General features: G+C 44.4%; 1 long non-coding RNA gene across 1 annotated transcript; it reads left to right on the top strand.

The window, feature by feature from the left end:
* The first annotated feature begins 3523 nt into the window (after window positions 1-3523).
* Window positions 3524-5141, top strand: LOC130406314 (uncharacterized). Its single transcript, XR_008904437.1, has 4 exons — window positions 3524-3932; window positions 4045-4105; window positions 4376-4552; window positions 4672-5141. It is a non-coding gene; the product is annotated as an uncharacterized LOC130406314 (long non-coding RNA).
* The last annotated feature ends 4859 nt before the right edge of the window (window positions 5142-10000 follow it).

Below are 10000 nucleotides of genomic sequence, written 5' to 3'. Positions count from 1 at the left end.
CCCCCAGGGGGGGCGCGCCCCACAGTTTGAAAACCACTGATTTAGATTATTATGTTGGCCAACACTCTCACACTGATTGTTCTGTTCAACCTAAGATAAAACAATTATAATCTAGGATATAAATTCTCCCCGTCAACTATAAAAAGGATGGCTTTATGTTTATTGCAATACAAATACACCATTTTAAAAATGTATAACCTTGCCTTCACTTTATGAACATTTACTTCGGACATTGCTCCACGCATTCGCCAAATGCACATGGCTCGCATAGAAGTGCATGGGGAAGGGTCGTCAACGAGTTGTTACGACAGTGTTGTAAAATATCTACTACGAAGCTGTAGGGGGCGCTGTGTAGAGAAATGTGCGTGCCAAAACCAAGAAAACAGCGAAGAAATTCCCGAAGTTGCATAGTGGGCCTTTAACGTATTTATTTTTGAATAAGCAATTGCCTTCCCCCCTGTATTGTGTTATATTTGTATGATAAAATGTTTCTTTCAATTCAATTGCCAGTCTCCTTGTCTTGATTTTCTGGTGAGTTATTCTGGAGGAGAAAGTAAGAAGCATATAAATTAGTAAGTATGGGTTAAGGTAATCGAATGTAGAAGTGCCCTTAGTATCCATCAACATATACAATTATGTCAATACTGACCTGAATTATGCTGCAAAGTGATTTTCAATCAGTGTTCTCCTGACAGCATTGCCATTTGGGTTTGCAGCATTCTGCACTTGAGCATCTTCCAGGTCGTTCTGAAGTGGGTCCTCATCCACCTCTGGTAGCTCGTCTCCTACTCCCTTCCCAAAGTTATACAGCACAGCTACTGCAACGATGACGGCCAGGGTAGAGTCCACTTTTGTGCGGAGTCCCTCTTTTATACATGGAAATCTCCGCTTCCACACACCAAATACTCTCTCTATTATTCCTCTGGTTTGAATGTGGGAGTAATTGTAATTTTTCTCTGCCTGGGTCTGAGGGTTCAAAAGAGGTGTCATCAGGTAGGGGCGACATGCATAGCCATTGTCACCCACTAGGTGTCCATGGATGTCCCCTTCTTCCAGCAGCGCACAAAGTTGACTGTTGTCGAAGATACGGCTGTCATGTGTGGATCCTGGCCATCTCGCAACAACGTTTGTGATCCTGGCCTGGTCATCGCACACAACCTGGACATTAATCGAGCAGTAGCCCTTTCGATTGCGAAACAGTTCCCCATTCTCACCACCTGGATTGGTAATGGGAACGTGGGTGCAGTCAATAGCCCCAATTACTCCCGGAAAACCTGCTCTCCGATAGAATCCAACTGTTGTCTCTCTCCTCGGTTCAAAACGTATATACTGACCCTTCAATCTGGCAATTGCCTTCGACACTCTTCTGACAATCCTGCAGACTGTGGATTTATGAACTCCAAAAAGATCCCCGTCAACCAACTGAAAACAGCCGGTAGCGTAAAATCGCAATGCTATTAAAAGCTGTTGAAGTGGTGGCACAGCAAAGTTCCTCTCACTTTGATGCTTGATAGCTGGTCCAACCTTCCCATTGGGGCATATGACAGATTCTTTGGTGAATCTATATCGCTGTGAAAACTCGCTATTTTCATAAAATTCCATTGAGTTTAATCTATCTCTAATTTTCCTGCGAGGAACTCTTTCCTCTAACGCCATCCAGCGAAGATATGCAGCCATGTTCTCAAGAAAACAGCGATAAACCTAACATAAACCTCCTCCAGAGGTGGTTTAAATATAACTGTTAAACCAGGATTAAACTAGGTTTGAAATTGCTGGTGCAACGGATTTAAATTTAATCTCAGTTTAAATTGAGTTTAAACTGAGATTACCAAAGGGTTAAATATAACCAGGATTAATATTAAACTATGTTTAAACCAGGTTAGAGTTTGGTGCAACACGGTTAACAGTTAAACCTTGAATTAATCCAGTTTAAGAGTTAATCCATGTTGGTGCAACCCAGCCCTAGTGTTTCAGAACGTGGTGGAAAGACAGTTTTTGAGATTGGAAGAACCTACAACCCTGAAATTTGAATACCTTATTCTAGGGCCTAACTGGGACCCCCACACCGGAACTTGGCCCGGTCGGACCCCGAGGGCAGGGAGGGAGTGGGTCTGAGGTTTCGGGTTAGGGTTAGGGTAGGGCCGGCTTTCTCCCAGACACCCACAATTTGATAATCGTATGGGTCATTTGAGACCCCCTTTGATATTAAAGAGACTCCAGGTCTATAGTTTACGTGTTAATGTCCTCGACTCAGTCACCTATTGCATCACTTCCTTTAGGGCTTTGGCCTCCTAATTGAACATTGTAGTATATTTGAATATATATTTAATATATATGACACCACCACCACTGGGACGTGGCAACAATTCTTCATATCCATATAGGGAGCGGGGGTGCTCGTGGAGTGTACACTAAACATAAATAGGAAGCACACTCAGAGGCCTGTTTCGGGTAGCTGGTTTAACATACTCTGAGTTTAATCCTGCGCTCTGAGTTGGTTGACTCAGAGTTCAGGGTTGAAAAGCAACTCTGGGTTTTCGGTTTCAGAACAGGTGATCAGCGTTGGGTTAATCAACTCTGAGTATGTTAATAATAATAATAATAGATTCAATTTATATAGCGCTTTTCACGTACTCAAAGCGCTTTACATAGGGGCACAAAAATAGATAAACAAGAGAAAAAAAAATTGATGGGGCTAGAGATAGTGAGTGATCTAGGGGTAGGCAGAGGAGAAGAGATGAGTCTTGAGGCGGGACTGGAAGATGGCGAGGGACTCAGAGTCACGAATATGTTGGGGGAGGGAGTTCCAGAGCCTGGGAGATGTCCTGGAGAAGGCTCTGTCACCTAGGCTGTGGCGTTTTGATGTGTGGGTGGAGAGGAGACCAGCTGAGGAGGATCTGAGGGCCCGGGGGGGTTGGTAGAGGGAGAGAAGATCAGAGAGATATGGGGGGGCCATATGGTGGAGAGCTTTGTAGGTGAGGACCAGGAGTTTGTAGTGGATCCGATGTGAGATGGGGAGCCAGTGGAGATTCTTGAGGACTGGGGTGATGTGGTGCCACGCTTTAGTATGAGTGAGGAGACGGGCTGCTGCATTCTGGACCAGTTGGAGTCTGTTGATGGAGGTGGTGGAGATGCCGGCGAGGAGTGAATTGCAATAATCAAGGCGGGAGGAGATGAAGGCATGGATGAGTCTTTCTGCAGCGTGAGGTGTGAGGGAGGATCTGATCTTTGCAATATTACGGAGGTGATAGAAGGAGGTTTTGACAGTGTGGCGGATGTGGGGTTCAAGGGAGAGGGTGGAATCAAAGATTACGCCAAGGTTGCGGGCCTTGGGGGAGGGGGAGACCAAGGTGCCGTCGATAGTGAGTGTGGGGGGGTTTGCGAGTTTACTGAGGGTGGATTTGGAGCCAATGAGGAGGAGTTCAGTTTTGTTGCTGTTAAGTTTCAGGAAGTTATTTTGCATCCAGAGAGTGAGTGAAGACAGGCAGGTTTCAATGTGGGAGAGGGGGGGGTTGTGGGGGGATTTGGTGCTGAGGTAAATCTGGGTGTCGTCGGCGTAGCAATGGAAGTCCATGGAGAAATGGCGGAGTAATTGACCAAGGGGGAGGAGGTAGATGATGAAGAGGAGGGGGCCAAGTACAGAACCTTGGGGAACACCTTGTGTGACGGTGGCTGTGGCAGATGTGTGGTTGTGGAGGGAGATGAAGTGAGATCTGTCGGAGAGGTAGGAGTGAACATGTTCACTCTGGGTTCCTGCGTTCCTGTTGACTATAAAGAGCCATCATCAATGGATCTCTGATAACATGATCAAACATGGACCAAAAGCGTAGATCCACTTACTTTCCCCCACGGAATTGGAAATTCTAATGAACGCGTATGCCGAGCAGTTACCCAGAGAGAGCTTGGCCTGAAATAGCTGAACAAGTCAATGCGTGAGTAAAATAAATTGGTAAAATAAAATAAAATAAGAGGAAAGTTTAATATCTTCCACTTAATCAATATGTAAATTGTGTGTATGTGTGTGTGTCAATTTACGCAACCCAGAGTTGCCCCAAGTGGACTTGGCAGCAAATGAAGATGAAGTACAAAAATATAGTTCAAACAGGTAAACTAATATTGAATTGAAATCAAATCAATTGTGCTGTTTTGCCTGCTGTACCTAATTTAACAGCTATATTCAACATGTGATGGGCCTATATTTAAGCAGTAAATGTAAGTAGTACATTTCCCAGCCACCCCCAACACTGCCAATATTTAATAGGATTTAGATATATTAGAAGGCTACACCGAGGCAAAATGCATTATATATATATATATATATAGTCTTCAAAATAGCGCTTACTGAATATTAGGGTAACATTTTCCTCCATGTTAGCAAATCAAAAAAAGCAGAGGCCCGGAAGACTGGAGGGGGTCCACCTCTGCAGCCCTCACAGAGGCTGAGGAGATGGCCCTCAGACAACAGAGTGTGCGTCCTGTGGCTGAGGGCATCCCTGGGGGGAGCTCCTCTGATCCCCCTCCACCCCCCAGGATAGAAGTGCCTTTATAAGAGGTTGGTTATTCAAAATAATTAAATATGTACACGCAACCCAGCATGTTGCAAATTAGATGGGGCAATATTCTGCGGCTGCGCACAAGTAATCATTTCACTGTCTAATCATCTTCTTCCAGTTACTGATGGCGTCATCGCCCTACTTGAACCAGATGCCCTCACCAACCTCCATGCAATTGTAACAATTCAAAAGATGCAAAAGGATGCTTTGGAGATCCACATTTTGGAACATAAGTTATAGATGAGTGAGGTGCAAACTGGGATACTGTTCCCTGCTCTAAAAACATACCCGATATGAATGACTTTTTTTGTGCTTTCAGGAAATAAAGAAATCCTCATAAAAAGTAGATTGTCTTTATTAGAACACGGGCTGTGGTGGGACAAGTTATTTTGTTGAACAGTTTACTCAAAGGGTTTTACTTCAGTGAACAATGCAGACGATTATGCTGAGCATGTGCATGTAGAGAAGAACAGCATCTGGTTAAAAGCAGTACCAGGGTCATTTCTGCCTTGCATTCTTAAAATTAGTTTCTTGACTTGCAGCAGTTATAGGTCCGTGGTTAGTCAGCCACTCTGATCATGGGAAAGCCACAACGTTAAAGTGACTGTAGTAGGCTACAGAGCGGGTGGGATGCACGGGCGGATCATTCTGCACATGCGTTAATTGCGTAAAAAAACAAAACTTAAACTTAAAGTATGCCCCCGTTGCGTTTGAGCGTTACCATGGGGACTGAGAAGGTGGTCTAAATAAATGATAGATTGCGCTGAAAAACGATAGCGGTCGTGAAGAAAATTATCAGGAAAAGAAAGTATATCCAACCGGGGTCTTAATAATCGTTCCTCACGGAGATTCCTTCTGAGGATCGCAGCCTCTTCATCCACAGGCTCTCGTAGAAAAGGACATGCCATTTCTAACACTTCCTTCTGTCGGAGAGCTGCCTTCAGCCTTATAGACAACAAACTCAGAGTAGGTCTAACCACCTCCCGAGCAGGTTAGGTCCACGGCGTATGTTGCCGCAGCAACTTACTCTCGGTTGCGCTGAACCTGCTACCTGAAACGGAAAACCCAGAGTTTCCACTAACTCGGAGCGAACAAACTCGGGGTTGCCTCAAAACCAGCTACCTGAAACGGGCCTCAGGGGGAGGAATGACCTCACACACACATTTAATAAATTGTTTCAAATAACCCTGCCTCGGTAAATCAATGAGCTTGGTGTTTTGCTTTCAAGAATAGATTATAAGCTGTTTCACTATATAATCTTTCCATGCGCGTCTCTCAGAGTGACGTAACAAGCCACCAGACAGCGAGTTCATTAAAAAAGTCACTTAATAATTACACGACTAAACTAAGGAAAATAGAAACATGGAATATCTATTGGAATATCTATTTCTATTTCCTATCGTGCGGACCCTAGTTCACGTAACGTTTAAAGCTGTAATCGTATTTAATTAATTAAATATAAAAATATATAAAAAACGAACTATACAATTATTAAGTTATAATATTATAAGTAGATAACAGCTTTTATCCAATAATCGCTATAACAAGATCTGTAACTGACAATTGACCATCCTCTCGGAAATTCTATGAATGAAATTCATATTGACGGTATGGCACTATATCCCTATACTCGCACACCCATCTTGAATTTAATAGACCATTCTCGTTGCTTCGAGGAAGGCTGATGGTCTCCGTACATAATAATTAAATATATAAATATCTTAATATTTATTACACAGCTCTTCTCAATGCTGATGTTGCTCCGTTCACTTGCATGGGCCTTCCTGACTTTCGTTCGCGTCGGTGTCCTGTTCGCCCTGTCGAGGCTTACTACTTTCCCGATAATGACCTGCTTAAAGTTTTTTTTAAAGTTTTTAAATAAAATAACAACATTACACGGTTACATAAAATAACATAATCAGCAAAGAGAATGGTTTTATAGCCATGATTTAAACGGCATGCAAGCTGCTGGTTTCAGCGTCCATAGCAACCATCATAGCAACCATTTTATTATAATCTGTCGAGACCTGAAATATTCTTCGTCATAACTATCAAACCAAACAAATCCTTCACATTCACCAAGCAAAGATTATGAAAGTAAAATGCAAATTTCTCAAATTTTTTTACATAAACACGCTTAATGGCGTTAATATACTAATATATCAAATTTTCCACCCAGAATTAAAAGTTTGTCTGCCATTTTCACAGAAAAATATCCTAAAAACTTTTCAATAGGAAAGATGCTCAAAGCGTCTATTAGAGCCGTGGGTGGGTTAATACAGGAGTGAATGTGCTGCGGAAGCATTACATTACATTGTAGTGAATTGAACCCCCTCTCCGTCTGCAGACGCCGCCGAAGGGTACCTTTCCCGTCAGCGTCCGTCACTAAAGTGTGCTTGCCAACAGTCGGTACTTGACGTTCTCGGAGTGAGACTGTGTTGTAGAAATACCCGTTATTATTCTCACACTGTTCATTTCTGCAAAACCAATTTCAGCAATTTTCCGCCGTCCGTCCGTTCTATGGAGAACTGCATCCCAGGTGTGGGACAGCATGTATGCCCCCTCGTCCCGGTTTACTGTCCCCTGGACCCGTTTCTTGATCTCCACCGCCTCCCTGATCCTACCAGTTTCTCCCATGTATGTTTTGTTACATGACAGACATTGGATTTCATATATGACGTCATATTTCTTCTCCGGTTGTAATTTGTCCTTGGGGTGAACCAACACCTGCCGGAGCTTGATGTGGGGTTTCACTGGCGTGCTGATGAGGTGTTTTTTCATCGCCCGTTGGACCTTATCTTTGATGCCCCTGATGTAAGGCAGTATCGCAATGCCACGATGTTTGGTTTTCTCTGTGCTTTATTTTTTTTCGTTTCCTCTTTGTTTGCGGCATTCTTCTGCGATATAGCACTGTGAAACTCGCTATGTTTATAATCAATATAGGTTGCATTCACCAGACATTCATGGGTCGGATGCTAGCTTGCTTCACACAGTTTTCGACGCGACTAGGCACGAGATACGCATCGCCGTGATAGCTGCTGTGAGCGTCTAAAAAGGTGCTGCTGTGACCGGCAAAACATAAACGAAAGGTTCCGGGGCGCAATACAGGTGAACACACAATAGGTCCGTTATACTAGTCTGTTTACATGAACATACAAGTTAAAGGCCCACTATGCAACTTTTTTAGCCAAAATTACATTAAGTATGCAGGTTGAGAGTTATGATGATGGTTCTGCATCCATTTCTGGGTCGATTGGTGGGTGTGTCATTTCCCCATGTCGCCTCTACAGTGAAAAAGCGCATATGCAACTTGATGTGTTCGGGACGAGCGCACCCGGATGTGGCGCGGCGGAAGTATCCTCGAAAATGTAGTCAGATTGTAGTTTCGAAAATGCTTTACGGCACAGACACGCACCCAAACATGGCACCGGCTAGATATAAACAGCCAGTTGCGAGGCAATTGTTGTCCGAGGTAGGAAACCCAAACGCCGCCGTGTTTGGGTGCATGATAGAGTTTAGATCAGGTTAGATTAAATAATCTCGGATATAAATAACGATCTCATCTCAACGTCATCTGTTTATCCGGGGTCGGGTCGCGGGGGGAGCAGCTCAAGCAGGGGGCTACAGACTTCCCTTTCCCGGGCCACATTGACCAGCTCTGACGGGGGGATCCCGAGGCGTTCCCAGGCCAGTGTTGAGATTAATCTCTCCACCTAGTCCTGGGTCTTCCCCGAGGTCTCCTCCCCAATGGACGTGCCTGAAACACCTCCAAAGGGAGGCGCCCAGTAGGCATCCTTGCCAGATGCCCGAACCACCTCAGCTGACTCCTTTCTAAGTAAAGGAGCAGCGGCTCTAATCCGAGTTCCTCACGGATGACTGAGCTTCTCACCCTATCCCGAGACGCCAGCCACCCTTCTGAGAAAACTCATCTCGGCCGCTTTTACCCGCGATCTCGTCCTTTCGGCCATCACCCAACCCTCATGACCATAGGTGAGGATAGGAACGAAGATCGACCGGTAGATCGAGAGCTTTGCCTTGCGGCTCAGCTCTCTTTTCGTAACAACGGTGCGGTAAAGCGAACGCAATACCGCCCCCGCTGCTCTGATTCTCCGGCCAATCTCACGCTCCATAGTACCCTCACTCGCGAACAAGACCCTGAGGTACTTGAACTCCTTCACTTGGGCTAAGGACTCATAAATAACGATAATCGGGTTAAATAACTTCACATGGTGTGTCTGGTGTGTTTCCAGAATTCGTAGTGTTGATCAGCAGAGAAATTGTCCGCCAAGACGTTGAGGTTGTTTAGCAACCAGAGACTCTGTCCATGCAAGTGAACGGAGCGTTCACTCTTCGTCATAACTATCAAACCAAACATCCTTCACATTCACCGAGCGAACATTATGAAAGTAAAATGCACATTTCTCGCTAAAAATGTTTCCATAAACGCATTTAATGGCGTAACTATGTTACTATTTCCACCCAGAATAAAGAAAGATGTAGGCCGTATGCTTCTGTGCAAGGGTCTGGGTCACTACAGTAACGAATTGCTTTACGGCACAGACCCACAAACACGGAACCGGCTCGATGTAAACACAAGTCACTAAGGGATTGTTATATTCATCATAGATCAGCCGACTAAAAAGTTGCTCTAGTGTTTATTGTCATGTTGTGCTTGGAAAAAAACGAAAGTCAATCAGCATATTATTTACTGGTTAAAAGGGGAAAACAAAAATAAAAGAGAAAAATAAGAAGTTGGCTTTTCTTACATCAGCAAATACTTTAAAAATCCCTCCCGATCCGATCCTCTGTGTGTGCAGGCCCTTTCATCGTTTCTCTTTCCGGAGGAGTCCAACCCCAGGGTAAATGTTATTTAATAATGAAGTGGTGCATTCAGAAACGGTCTGAATGTATTCCATTATCATTTATTTCTTTGTAGTTCTCCATTCCCGGCGCGTTTCCTTTCCCGTTGACCCTCCTACAAGGTTAAAGCCTGTTTTTCTCTGGTGATCTCACGGGGGCCGGAGGAGGCATTTCAATTAGCTAGAAACATGGGAATGCGTGAAGGAATGCGCGAGTGTTGAGTGAGCATGGTTAAAATGAATAAATAAGAGGAAATGGACCAAAAGCGTTAAAAAATATAAATAATACATCTTGAGGGAGGAGCAGATGGACGAGAGGAGGGAAAGCATTGGTGTTGGTGGAGACGAGGAGGAGGAGGAGGATCAGCGTTGCGCCGGCTGCGCTCCAGATAACCCCTCAGAGGGTACGCATCGCACATGAAATCTGTCACAGTCCATCATTGCTCAATTTGGAGGGAGAAAGCACACTGCATGGGCCTCTATGTTAAGGCAGGTTATGGGATGGATATGAATGTGTACTGTAACGGGATTGTTCACAGTGCCAGGCAAGTTGCTCCATTATTGAATGAGGAGAGTGTGTGTGTGTGT

Source organism: Gadus chalcogrammus, chromosome 16, assembly GCF_026213295.1.
Source record: "Gadus chalcogrammus isolate NIFS_2021 chromosome 16, NIFS_Gcha_1.0, whole genome shotgun sequence".
In the NCBI taxonomy this organism is placed as follows: domain Eukaryota; kingdom Metazoa; phylum Chordata; class Actinopteri; order Gadiformes; family Gadidae; genus Gadus; species Gadus chalcogrammus.
The sequence above is the reverse complement of the archived record's forward strand: the minus strand, read 5'-3'. Positions and strand labels throughout refer to the sequence as shown.